The sequence below is a fragment of the Euprymna scolopes genome, chromosome 7, assembly GCF_053919585.1.
Source record: "Euprymna scolopes isolate OS-2025 chromosome 7, ASM5391958v1, whole genome shotgun sequence".
NCBI lineage: Eukaryota > Metazoa > Mollusca > Cephalopoda > Sepiida > Sepiolidae > Euprymna > Euprymna scolopes.
In genome coordinates, this window is record NC_136488.1 from 172,228,795 (window position 1) to 172,243,500 (window position 14,706).

General features: G+C 40.4%; 4 non-coding genes across 4 annotated transcripts; 2 read left to right on the forward strand and 2 right to left on the reverse strand.

The window, feature by feature from the left end:
* Positions 1–683: 683 nt before the first annotated feature.
* Trnaq-uug (transfer RNA glutamine (anticodon UUG)) lies at positions 684–755 on the reverse strand. Its single transcript has one exon. It is a non-coding gene; the product is annotated as a tRNA-Gln (tRNA).
* A 1,647-nt stretch (positions 756–2,402) lies between these two features.
* Positions 2,403–2,474, forward strand: Trnaq-uug (transfer RNA glutamine (anticodon UUG)). The gene has a single exon. It is a non-coding gene; the product is annotated as a tRNA-Gln (tRNA).
* A 5,352-nt stretch (positions 2,475–7,826) lies between these two features.
* Trnaq-uug (transfer RNA glutamine (anticodon UUG)) lies at positions 7,827–7,898 on the forward strand. The gene has a single exon. It is a non-coding gene; the product is annotated as a tRNA-Gln (tRNA).
* A 6,704-nt stretch (positions 7,899–14,602) lies between these two features.
* Positions 14,603–14,674, reverse strand: Trnaq-uug (transfer RNA glutamine (anticodon UUG)). Its single transcript has one exon. It is a non-coding gene; the product is annotated as a tRNA-Gln (tRNA).
* Positions 14,675–14,706: the final 32 nt, after the last annotated feature.

A 14,706-nucleotide genomic window follows, 5' to 3' on the forward strand; every position in this document is an offset into this window, starting at 1 on the left:
AATTTCAGATTAAAAGGAAATGTACAAGAGGTTCTACCGAGATTAGAACTCGGATCGCTGGATTCAAAGTCCACAGTGCTAACCATTACACCATAGAACCTTATAATTACCACAACTCATTAACGATAACATTATATAAATTAATGAATGTCAGATATGAATTATACAAAGAAGCACAAAACATTCTTAATTATTTGTACTCGTGGTGATCTTGATTCAAATTTCAGATTAAAAGGAAATGTACAAGAGGTTCTACCGAGATTTGAACTCGGATCGCTGGATTCAAAGTCCAGACTGCTAACCATTACACTATAAACCTCATAGTTTGCACAACTCATTAGCGATCTGATTATATAAAAAAATGAATATCAGACATGAATTATACAAAGAAGCACAAAACATTCTTAATTATTTGTACTCGTGGTGACCTTGATTCAAATTTCAGATTAAAAGCAAATGTAAAAGAGGTACTACCGAGATTTGAACACGGATCGCTGGATTCAGAGACCAGAGTGCTAACCATTACACCATAGAACATTACAGTTACCAATACTCATTAATGATAACATTATATTAATTATGAATGTCAGATATGAATTATACAAAGAAGCACAAAACATTCTTAATTATTTGTACTCGTTGTGACCTTGCTTAAAATTTCAGATTAAAAGCAAATGTACAAGAGGTTCTACCGAGATTTTAACTCAGATAGCTGGATTCAAAGTCCAGAGTGCTAACCATTACACCATAGAACCTTATAGTTCCTTCAGCTCATTAACGATAACAGTATATATTAATGAATGTCAGATATGAATTATACAAAGAAGCACAAAACATTCTTAATTATTTGTACTCGTGGTGACCTTGATTCAAATTTAAGATTAAAAGGAAATGTACAAGAGGTTCTAATGAGATTTGAACTCTGATCGCTGTATTCGAAGTCCAGAGTGCTAACCATTACACCATAGAACCTTATAGTTACCACAACTCATTGATGATAACATTATATATTTATGAATGTCAGATATGAATTATACAAAGAAGCACAAAACATTCTTAATTATTTGTACTCGTGGTGACCTTGATTAAAATTTCAGATTAAAAGGAAATGTACAAGAGGTTCTACCGAGATTTGAACTCGGATCGGTAGACCCTTATATTATACCTTGTCAAAGGCATTTGGTATGTCAAGAGCAAATGCCCTTGAAAGGAAGCCTTTGTCAGGAGATTCACTTATCCTGTGGGATATAACCGTCAGCACATCTGCGGTAGATCTTGCAGAGCGGAAACCGTATTGTGTGTCACTAAGAAAGTTATTCCTGCTGAGGTGGTTGACTATTTCTCTTGTCCCCCCTATCCAATCTTTCACGAAAAACACCCGTCTAGCTGAATCCACTGTGAAAAATTTCCCCCACTCAATATCTGTGCCTAAATCAAAACGCGGATTCCATGAACAAAGCTTCTTTCTTAGAACTGCACCCCTGTGGAACTCTGTTCCGTCTGCCTGCTTCCCTCCGGACTACAACTTGGATGTCTTCAAGTCCAATGTTAACAAATTCCTAATGAACCGTCCCCTTTAGTAAACACTTCAGCAAATCTCCTCACTAACTTAATATACTTGCAATAACCCTTATCCCTGAGTGGCTTCCGGGCCTTGATAAGTGTTGATCACTGTGTAAAAAAAAAAAAAATTTAATCAAGGTTACCACGATTACAAATAATTAAGAATGTTTTGTGGTTCTGTGTATAATTCATGTCTGACATTCATTAATTTATATAATCATATCGTTAATGAGTTGTGGTTACTGTAAGGTTCTATGGTGTAATGGTTTGCACTTTAGCCTTGGAATCCAGCGACCCGAGTTCAAATCTCGGTAGAACCTCTTGTACATTTCCTTTTAATCTGAAATTTGACACAAGGTCATCACGAGTACAAATAATTAAGAATCTGTTGTTCTTCTGTGTATAATTATTATCTGACACAAATTAATTTATATAATCATATCGTTAAGGAGCTGTGGTTACTATAAGGTTCTATGGTGAAATGTTTAGCACTCTGAACTTTTAATCAAGCGATCCGAGTTCAAATCTCGGTAGAACCTATTGTACATTTCCTTTTAATCTGAAGTTTGGCACATAATATAATATATAATGTAATAGTTAACGAGTTTTTCTAACTATAAGGTTCTATGGTGTAATGGTTAGCACTCTGGACTTTGAATCCAGCAATCCGAGTACAAATCCCGGTAAAACCTCTTGTACATTTCCTTTTAATCTTAAATTTTAATTAAGGTCACCAAGAGTACAAATAATTAAGAATGTTTTGTGCTTCTGTGTATAATGCATATCTGACATTTATTAATTTATATAATCATAACGTTAATGAGTTGTGGGTACTAAAAGGTTCTATGGTGTAATTGTTAGCACTCTGGACTTTGAATCCAGCGATCCGAGTTAAAATCTCGGTAGAACCTCTTGTACATTTCCTTTTAATCTTAAATTTGACACAAGGTCACAACGAGTACAAATAATTAAGAATGTTTTGTGCTTCTTGTAGTGTTATCATAGAACTACTTTCATATGCGTAACAAGGAAATCATGGCGTATGAATGTTGATGTAAACCGCCTAATACATATTGTATTCAACAACATGACGTAGACCTCTGCACACGTACCTTCAATCTCTCTTCCTATGTAAATATGTAATAAAGTTCTATATCAAATAAAACCACAACTTGGTTATCAATTACTTATAATAACAAACATAAATAAACGACATGCTGGCAGTGAAATGGATACCGAACATTTATAACAGTTGAAAAAAAAAAAAAAAATTTTGGCAACAGATACGAGAGGAAAAATACGTTTACAGAAGACAAAACAAGGCATGTAAACCAATTTTCATTAATTTACCATTAATGTGCATTTTATAAAACTTTGCTGTCATTCTCGTATATGCTCTAAACACGTGTGAATTTTTGCACAATAGCAGACATTTTGAATTTTTGCCAACTGTTGTTGTCATATGTGTTCCCGTAAGCACGTGTGGATTTTCGCACAATAGCAGACATTTTGAATTTTTGTCAACTGTTGTTATCGTATGTGTTCCCGTAAACACGTTAGGATTTTCGCACAATAGCAGACATTTTGAATTTTTGTCAACTGTTGTTATCGTATGTGTTCCCGTAAACACGTGTGGATTTTCGCACATAGGCAGACATATTGAATTTTCTGTTTATTGAAAAAATACATAGCCGTTAATAATAATGTCTACCAATAATGACATTATTCCGTTTATGGACTGGGAAATGCCAAATCCAGCGGAAACATTTAAACTTTTTAAACAGAGGTTAGAACTATATTTTGCTATAAACAAAATAAAAACCGACCAACAAGTGAATTACATACTGCTAAAGACCGGCAACGAAGGTCTCAAAAAATTTAACACTTGGAAATTAACAGAGGAGGAAAAACGTTCTCCCGACACTATTTTTAATAAATTCTTGGAGCATTTAGAACCTAAAGAAAACTTTAGGATTAATAGACTAAAGCTAATGTCTTATAAACAAAAACCAGATGAGACATTAGACAACTTCGTCAATAGATGTCGTCAACTTATGTTACAATGCTCACTAACAAGAACAGCGAATTATAGAACTAATTATTGCGAGTACCCCAATTGTCGAATTCCAGAAAGAACTATTACGAAAAGATAATACCCTAACACTGGATGAAACCATCCGAATTGGTAAAACGTATGAGGCAACAAACGCACATGTTAAACAGCTTAGAGAGATGTTAAACACCAATAACGGGGAGGACAATAGCGCCAATACTGACATACAAGCAATTAAAAAATATAAACAAAATAGAAAGACAAACAACTGCCTTAATTGCGGAAAAAGTCACGAACGTCGACGTGAAGCATGCCCAGCATTTGGTTCCAAATGCAAAACGTGTGGGAAATATAACCACTGGGCAACAGTATGTTTATATAACAGAAGATCAAGGTCAAGATCGCAAAACAGAGACCGTGGAAAACAAAAACCATTAAACATGAACCAGACCAAGAAAAAACACCTTATCCAAACTGATATATTATCCAGGAACAACAGCCAGGAACTAAATGAACAATTCGAAAATTTAACTTTTTCCACCATTAACACACCCTCTCAAACACAGAGAGATGAAGCCTTCGCTTATATAAATATAAAATGACCTATTCGAAACGGGACTCACAGACTACGAATTAAAGTCGATACTGGAGCCCAAGGCAATACATTACCAATTTCTACATTCCGTAGAATGTTTCCTGAGAAATTAACTACTGATGGCTGCCCAAAACTAAAAAACAAAGTAAGGACAAAACATTAATAGCCTACAATGGAACACCGATAAAGTGCTATGGCAATATCAGTATACCATGCAACTACCAAACCCCTGATTGGCACGAAAGCACCTTCTATATAGCAGATGTAAATGGACCAGCAATTCTAGGATTACCATCACTGGAATACTGAAAATGGTCACTCTTCACTGCACGGTGAAAGAACAAAATATAGTCAAACCAATCAACAAAATCGAAGACTTGGTACAGATCTATCCAGATCAATTCGACAAAATAGGCTCTATGCCTGGACATGTCAAGTTAACAACGAGCAAAAACGTACAACCTCACATTGACCCACCAAGAAAAACCCCAATTGCCCTAAAGGACAACATAAAACAGGAACTAGACAAAATGGTCAGCAACAAGATCATTAGAAAAGTCACAGAGCCAACAGACTGGGTTTCCAGCCTAGCTTATTCACACAAGAAAGATGGAAGCCTAAGAATTTGTCTAGACCCAAGACGCCTTAACATTGCGCTAAAGAGACCACACCATGCAACCCCTACAGTGGAGGAGCTAACACACCACTTTGCAGGTGCCAAGCTGTTCTCTAAACTTGATGCCAAAGCTGGTTATTGGTCCATACATTTGGATCAAGAATCTCAGCTGCTAACGACATTCCAATCCCCTTTTGGCAGATACTGTTTCCAGAGATTACCATTTGGGTTAAGTGTATCCCAGGACATTTTCCAAATGAAAATGGACCAGATACTCGAACAAGTTGACGGAGCAATTGGAATTACAGACGACATTGTTGTCTATAGTAAAACGGACAAAGAGCATGATAAGATCTTATACAGGCTCATGCAAGTAGCTGCAAAAAATGGTCTTGTGTTTAATTCAGCAAAATGCAAAATAAAATCAAAAAATATATCTTTCTTTGGAATGATATATAGTGAAAATGGTGTTAGCCCAGACCCAGAAAAACTTAAAGACTTACAAGACATGCCATATCCAACATGCAAAAAAGAACTACAAGAATTCGTAGGCCTTGTCACATATTTATCACCATTCATACCAAATTTAGCTGACAAGACACATACATTAAGAGGCTTGTTGAAAAAAGACGTACCTTTTCTCTGGGAAGAGCATCACAAGGTATGCTTTGAGATGCTTAAAACAATAATCACCAAAGACTCTACACTAACATACTTCGACACAAATGAAGTACCAATACTGCAAACTGATGCGAGTTTAAAAGGACTTGGAGCAGCATTAATGCAAAACAAAAAACCTATTGCATACGCGTCAAAATCTTTAACAGACGCCGAGCAACGGTATTCGTGCATAGAAAGGGAACTTCTAGCAATTGTATTTGGTGTGCACAGGTATCATGTCTACCTATATGGGCGGAAGTTCAAGGTACACACCGACCATAAACCCTTGGTCATGATACTACAGAAACCACTGACCAGTGCACCTCCTAGGCTACAACGAATGATGACCAAATTACAGGGATACCAGATACAAATAGAATACACACCAGGCAAAGAAATGACTATAGCTGATACGCTAAGTCGTCTCCCCAGTACTCAAAACACTGACATGATCGACTTAGATATTCGGGTTGACTTGGTGAGATTCAGGAGCGAACGCCTGAATGAAATAAAAAAGGAAACAAAGTCTGATCCAATACTCAACCAATTACATGAAACCATAACAACAGGATGGCCAGACTCAATTAAGGAAGTACCACCGACAATTCGGTCATACTGGTCATACAGAGATGAGTTATCTGTCAGTGATGGCATAATCATGAAAGGCTCAAGGATTATTATCCCTGAAAATCAGCAGAAAACTATCCTGGACCAACTACATTACAGCTATTAAGGTATCGAAAAGACACGTCTGCAAGCTAGAGATACTGTCTACTGGGAGTGAATTAACACTGATATTGAGAACATGATCAAAAAGTGTTCAATATGCCAGGAAAACCTCCCAGCACAATCAAAAGAAACGTTACAACTACACGACATCCCTAGCAGAGCATGGGAAGTTGTTGGCACTGACTTGTTCCACTGTAACGACCAGGAATACCTCATAATTGCTGATTATTATAGTAAATTCCCAATCATACGGAAAATGAATGGCATGGCCACAAGCAACATGGTCATATCAACAATGAAGCAGATATTTTCAGAACATGGTATTCCCGCCAGAGTTATTAGTGACAACGGACCACAGTACTCCAGTGAAGCATTTAAAGAATTTGCTCAGCAATGGCAATTCGATCATATCACATCATCTCCAAGGTTTTCTAAATCAAATGGTTTCATTGAACGACAGATTCAAACCATTAAAAGAACAATAGTCAAAGCAAAGCAAGCAGGAAGAGATATTAACCTTGCAATGCTGTGTTTAAGAACAACGCCTATCAGCCACAAACTTCCAAGCCCAGCTGAACTTCTAAACAGTCGCATCATGAAATCGAACCTGATTGCAAAAATCACGAATCACAGATTTCCCAACCGTGACGATATCCACGAAGAACTAAAGCACAGACAGGATATACAAAAAACCTATCACGATAAAACAGCCCATGACTTACCAGCACTTGTCCCTGGACAACACGTACGTATGTGGGATAACCAAACTGGAAAATGAAAACCAGCAACAATTCTCAGCAAATGTACAGAACCTAGATCGTACATCCTCAAATTGCCAGATGGATCGTCAAAAAGACGTAACAGAGTCCATATCAGAGCAGATGGAAAAGCAACCGATAAACATGTTCACTTCAGTGACCAAACCCAATCTCAATCTGGACTCCCTAACACAAGCATCTCAAACCAAATAAACACTAAGAAACACGCACCAAATATAACAAGACATGGTCGTGAAATCCATAGGCCAAACAGATTTAAACAATAAACATCTGAACAATGGGTACTACTTTTCTTCCTTCTGGTAAGGGGGATGTAGTGTTATCATAGAACTACTTTCATACGCGTAACAAGGAAATCATGGCGTATGAATATTGATGTAAACCGCCTAATACATATCGTATTCGACAACATGGCGTAGACCTCTACACACGTACCTTCAATCTCTCTTCCTATGTAAATATGTAATAAAGTTCTATATCAAATAAAACCACAACTTGGTTATCAATTACTTATAATAACAAACATAAATAAACGACACTTCTGTGTATAATTCATATCTGACATTTATTAATTTATATAATCATATCGTTAATGATTTGTGGTAACTATAAGGTTCTATAGTGTAATGGTTAGCACTCTGGACTTTGAGTCCAGCGATCCGAGTTCAAATCTCGGTAGAACATCTTGTATATTTCCTTTTAATCTGATATTTGACACACGGTCACAACGAGTACAAATAATTAAGAATGTTTTGTGCTTCTGTGTATAATTCATATCTGACATTCATTAATTTATATAATCATATCGTTAATGAGTTGTGGAAACTATAAGGTTCTATAGTGTAATGGTTAGCACTCTGGACTTTGAGTCCAGCGATCCGAGTTCAAATCTCGGTAGAACCTCTTGTACATTTGCTTTTAATCTGAAATTTAAATAAAGGTCACCACGAGTACAAATAATTAAGAATGTTTTGTGCTTCTGTGTATAATTCATATCTGACATTCATTAATTTATATAATCATATCGTTAATGAGTTGTGGTTAATACAAGGTTTTATGGTGTAATAGTTAGCAATGTGGACTTTGAATCCAGCGATCCGAGTTCAAATCTCTGTAGAACTTCTTGTACATTTCCTTTTAATCTGAAATTTGAATCAAGGTCACCACGAGTACAAATAATTAAGAATGTTTTGTGCTTCTTTGTATAATTCATATTTGACATTCATTAATTTATATAATGATATCGTTAATGAGTTGTGGTAACTATAAGGTTCTTTGGTGTAATGGTTAGCACTCTGGACTTTGACTCCAGCGATCCGAGTTCAAATCTGTGTAGAACCTCTTGTACATATCCTTTTAATCTGAAATTTGACACTAGGTCACCACGAGTACAAATAATTAAGAATGTTTTGTGCTACTTTGTATAATTCATATCTGACATTCATTAATTTATATAATGATATCGTTAATGAGTTGTGGTAACTATAAGGTTCTATGGTGCAATAGATAGCACTCTGGACTTTGAATCCAGCGATCCGAGTTCAAATCAATGCATGTCAGATTTTGATTATACACAGAAGCACAAAAGATCCTTAATTATTTGTAATCGTGGTTATCATGATTTACATTTCAGATTAAAAGGAATTGTACGACAGGTTCTACCAAGATTTGAACTCGGATCGCTGGATTCAAAGTCCAGAGTGCTCCATTACAGCAAAGAACCTTATACTCGCTACAACTCATTAACGATATGATTAATAAATGTCAGATTTTAATTATACACAGAAGCACAAAACATGCTTAATTATTTGTACTTGTGGTTATCATGCTTTAAATTTCAGATTAAAGGGGGTTGTACGACAGGTTCTACCAAGATTGTAACTCGGATCGGTGGATTCAAAGTCCAGAGTGATAACCATTAAACTAGAGAACCTTATAGTCACCACAACTCATTAACGATATGATTACACAAATTAATGAATATCAGATTTTAATTATACACAGGAGCCCAAAACTGTAGCAGAATTAGCAGTAACCAAAATGAGAAATAGAGAGCTTACCTCAGATACGTCTGTGTCGCGCTGAGTGAAAGAGAGTGTTCCAAGATTGCGTCCATGGACTTTTATTAGTGTTTACCCAATGTAATTATCGTTGAATCACGTCTTCTCTCGCGTGATTATGCAAATATGTCGTTCCCGGCTGCTATAAAGGCAGGACACTGGAAAGGAGAGGGAGCGTTCTGCAGATTGTGTGTAGGTTATTCTGGCGAGTAGATTGTGCTTGTTACGACCCACGTGTCTGCGAGAAGCAAGTTTTTGTTCCGTCTGTTTTTAGTTGCATTTTTTTTTGTTTGTTTTGCCTACTACATTCTTGTTTCAAGTTATTTCGGCCCGACTATGGTTAAGGTGCGGATAAGCAGCGATATTATCAAGTCGTTCTCTGGCGAGGGAGACGTTGTAGTGTGGCTGAAAAAAGTGAGATTTGTCGCACAACTTCAGCAGGTGGATGATGTAGCGAGTCTGCTACCTTTATATCTGGAAGGTGATGCACTGGCCCTCTACATGGAAATGGAGGAGGATGATCAAAGAGAAATAGACCAGATTGAGGCCCGATTAAAGGAGGCATTTACCGACGACGCGTTTGCAGCATATATAAAAATAACTATGGTTAGATGGGCTGGCGAACGTGTGGATGTTTACGCCAACAAAATCAGGCAGTTGGTTGGATTGGCCGGATTCACAGGAGATGGCTTAGAGAGACTCACAAAAGTGACTTTTGTCACTGGGTTCCCTGACGCTATCTCAATTCCTCTTCAACAGGTGCCGAACATCAAAGTCCTGACCATGGGGGAACTAATGTCGAGAGCAAGAATTTTGACGACGACTGGGGAACACAATCAGGACGTGGTTGCGGCCACACGGTCACCCAACAACCACAGGGCCCAGAATATTCCCGTTAGTGTGACCTGTTTCAAGTGCAATACAAAAGGCCACTTTGCAAAGGACTGTCGAAAACGTGGACCACGGTGTTACCGTTGCAGTGAGAGTGGATACTGGGCTCGGAATTGCTCGGGAAACGAGCACGGGGAGGCCGCATACGCGCCAGTCTCCTTCCCCATCAAGATGCGAGCACGACGCTCCCGGTGATAAGCATCAATGTTGACGGGACGCGATGTTTGGCGCTTATTGATACAGGATTCTCTAGGACTATTTTACATGCAGACCGGTGTCGGTCTTGGAGAAAAACGAACGTAGATGTCAAAACAGTTGGTGGAATGTCCCATGCGTGCTGCGGTGTTGGAGCGGTCTCTGTGTCCACTGACGAAGGTGTGTCTGCCAGAATCGATGTGTTGGTGGTTCGTGGCAAACCGCTGGGGTTTGACTTACTTCTAGGGATCGACGCCATAAAAGCTCTGGGCGGTGTTGTTGTTTACCCTACAGGATCAGTGCGGCTGGGTGACAGGAAAAATATTAAATGCACAGCCATTTCTATTAATGAACCAGATTTCACCGCCACCTTTGATCATCAAAACCGAACGTGGACTACATCGTGGAAGTGGTCTAAGGACCACCCCACTGAAAGACTACACAATTGAGTGTCAGAATACCCAGTGCCGGCAGAAACCCGTGAAGAATACACGCAGGAACTCTGCACCTGGATAGATAATGGTTGGCTTGTGTCGTACCTAGAGGATAAATTGGGACCTCCCAAAGGCCTAATTCCCCTGATGGCTGTGATGCAGCAGAACAAAGCCAAAGTGCACCCGGTAATGGACTACGGGAGCTAAATCATTATGTAGACGCGTTTACGGCCAACGCAGATGTTTGTGCAGCTAAGCTGCGCGAATGGAGACAAAAAGGTGCTAACGTGCCTTTACTGGACCTCAGGAGAGCATACCTACAAGTCCGGGTCCATGAGACACTGTGGCCATACCAGACTGTGGAAATCGATGGGAAAAAATTTTGCCTTATCCGTCTGGGGTTCGGTTTGAATGTGGCTCCCCTGATCATGAGAGAAATTGTCAGCAAAGTATTGTCTCAGGAAGAAGTTGTAAGCCGCACAGCATCTGCTTACATCGATGACATTTTTGTCAATGAGGACGTGGTGCCCGTGACCCATGTAAAAGAACACCTAGCGCAGTTTTAGTTGGAGTGCAAGAATCCGGAGCGGTTGAAGGACGGTGCACGGGTGCTGGGATTGGCGGTCTGGATGGAACACAGTGAACTATGGTGGAAGCGAGGAAATGCAATTCCAGAGGCTCCCAGCATTGTTACGCGACGAACAATGTTTTCCCTGTGTGGTCGACTTGTCGGGCACTTTCCGGTGTGCGGTTGGCTTCGTGTGGCTTGTGGAATACTTAGAAGGAGAGTAAGTTCGGTAACGAAGGGCTGGGATGATGAAGCAAGGGACGCCGTACTGCATCGTATGATGTTCGAAACCTTGGAATCTGTGCAGCGGAACGATCCGGTCTGGGGAAATTGGTGTGTGGATGGTAAAGAGCTGAATGTATGGGTCGATGCTAGCTCCCTAGCAATTGGTGCAGCCTTGGAGATGTGCGAAACTATGTTGGAGGATGCATGTTGGCTGCGATCTGAAGGTGACTCGCAACATATCAACTTAGCCAAGCTGGATGCCGTATTGAAAGGTATCAATTTGGCTCTACAGTGGCAGAGCAAAGTGCAACACATAAAGACGGATTCTGTCTGCGTATACCATTGGGTCTCGGACACGCTAACTGGAATGGCGCGAGTACGCACCAAAGCAGCAAGTGAGATGCTTATTAGGAAGCGACTAAGCACTCTAAAGGAGCTTGTGAAAGAGTACGGGCTGACAGTGGACATGATGCTGGTTCCATCAGCACAAAACATTGCTGACCGATTGACACGAGTACCACAAACATGGTTTGAGGCAATGAAAAAGAAAAACGGGCTTGACCCGGTGATAGGCACGGGTCACACAGACGAGCTGGATGAGAGTCAAATCATGGCTATTCACAAAGGTAGTAGACATTCTGGGGTGCGACGCACTACCTACTTTGTCAGGAGAAGTTGCCCAACCATGACAAAAGCAACCGTTAAAACGGTCATACGGAAATGTGAGGAATGTCAGTCCATTGACCCAGCGCCAGTCAAGTGGGAAAAGGGAAAGCTGGAAGTTAACGAGAATTGGCAAAGAATTGGAATGGATATCACGTATTATGGCACCTTCCATTTTTTAACTCTAACAGACTGTGGTCCATCGCGTTTCTCCATTTGGAGGAAATTGGCAAGCCAGGACTCGGCAAGCATGATCCATCAGTTGGAAACAGTGTTCCTCGAGCGTGGCTCGCCGCATGAAATCCTTTTAGACAATGACACGACTTTCTGCAGCAACGCATTCCAAGCATTTGCATATAAATAGGGAGTTCACTTGCGATTCCGTTGTGCGTATGTTCCAACCGGGGATGGTATAGCGGAGTGATGTAACCGTACAGTGAAACAAATAGCAGCTAGAATGCGCTGTCCCATACAGAAAGCTGTCTACTGGTATAACATCACACCAAAAGACGACACATCTCCCTTCACTGCGCCTGCCAACAGGATTTATCGATACGAAGTTCGAGTAAAGGAGACCAATCTCGCAACTGCGTCTGCAGATCCCAAGGACAGCTCTTACCAGGTTGGAGATCGTGTGTGGTTCAAAAGACTGCAAAATCGATGTACCACGAGGTTCGGCAAGGGTGAGGTGACCAAGGTAATCAGCCCTCAATCGATTTTGGTGGACGGTGTGCCTCGCCATGTGAAAGATCTGCGCCCTCGCCATTATGTTGTTACATCGGAGGAAGAGGAAGACAGAACAATGTCTTCTGAACGAGCAGAGAGTATAATGCAGGACGATGGAGAGCCATATAATGCACATACTGAAGAAGCGGAAGAGGGATCACCCGTCTTGCCTTTACGAAGGAGTACCCGACAAAGACGGATACTGCCCACCTGTCCTGATTGTGAAACACCACCTATGGAACAGGCTGGCGGCAATAACGGTGGTAATGAGGAAGATGACAAGGAGGAAGTGCTGTCTCCGGTTCTTCGAAGAAGTACCCGACAAAGACGACTGCCCCCATGTCCCATTTGTGATAATGAGATCAGGGGGGAGTGTAGCAGAATTAGCAGTAACCAAAATGAGAAATAAAGAGCTTACCTTGGATAAGTCTGTTTTGGGCTGAGCGAAAGAGAGAGTTCCAAGATGGCGTCCATGGGCTTTTATTAGTGTTTACCCAATGTAATTATCGTTGAATCACGTCTTCTCTCGCGTGATTATGCAAATATGTCGTTCCCGGCTGCTATAAAGGCAGGACACTGGAAAGGAGAGGGGGCGTTCTGCAGATTGTGTGTAGGTGATTCTGGCGAGTAGATTGTGCTTGTTATGACCCACGTGTCTGCGAGAAGCAAGTTTTTGTTCCGTCTGTTGTTAGTTGCATTTTTTTTTGTTTGTTTTGCCTACTACATTCTTGTTTCAAGTTATTTCGGCCCGACTATGGCTAAGGTGCGGATAAGCAATGATATTATCAAGTCGTTCTCTGGCGAGGGAGACGTTGTAGTGTGACTGAAAAAAGTGAGATTTGTCGCACAACTTCAGCAGGTGGATGATGTAGCGAGTCTGCTACCTTTATATCTTGAAGGTGATGCACATGCCCTCTACATGGAAATGGAGGAGGATGATCAAAGAGAAATAGACCAGATTGAGGCCCGATTAAAGGAGGCATTTACCGACGACGCGTTTGCAGCATATATAAAAATAACTATGGTTAGATGGGCTGGCGAACGTGTGGATGTTTACGCCAACAAAATCAGGCAGTTGGTTGGATTGGCCAGATTCACAGGAGATGGCTTAGAGAGACTCACAAAAGTGACTTTCATCACTGGGTTCCCTGACGCTATCTCAATTGCTCTTCAACAGGTGCCGAACATCAAAGTCCTGACCATGGGGGAACTAATGTCGAGAGCAAGAATTTTGACGACGACTGGGGAACACAATCAGGACGTGGTTGCGGCCACACGGTCACCCAACAACCACAGGGCCCAGAATATTCCCGTTAGTGTGACCTGTTTCAAGTGCAATACGAAAGGCCACTTTGCAAAGGACTGTCGAAAACGTGGACCACGGTGTTACCGTTGCGGTGAGAGTGGACATTGGGCTCGGAATTGCTCGGGAAAGGAGCACAGGGAGGACGTATAAGCACCAGTCTCCTTCCCAACCAAGATGCGAGCACGACGGTCCCGGTGATAAGCATCAATGTTGACGGGACGCGATGTTTGGCGCTTATTGATACAGGATTCTCTAGGACGCTACTACATTCTAAATTATTTGTACTCGTAGTGATAATAATTCAAATTCCAGATTAAAATGGAAATGTACAAGATGTTCTACCGAGATTTGAACTCGGATCCCTGGATTCAAACTCCACAGTGCTAACAATTACACCATAGAACCTCATAGTCACCGCAAATCATTAAGGATATGATTACACAAATGTATGAACGTCAGATTTAAGCCCAAAACATTCTTAATTATTTATACTCGTAGTTATTATGATTAAAATTTCAGATTAAAATGGGTTGCACGACAGGTTCTACCCAGATTTGAACTCAGATCACTGGATTCAAAGTCCAGAGTGCTAACCATTACACCATAGAACCTTACAGTCACCACATCTCATTGAAGATATTAT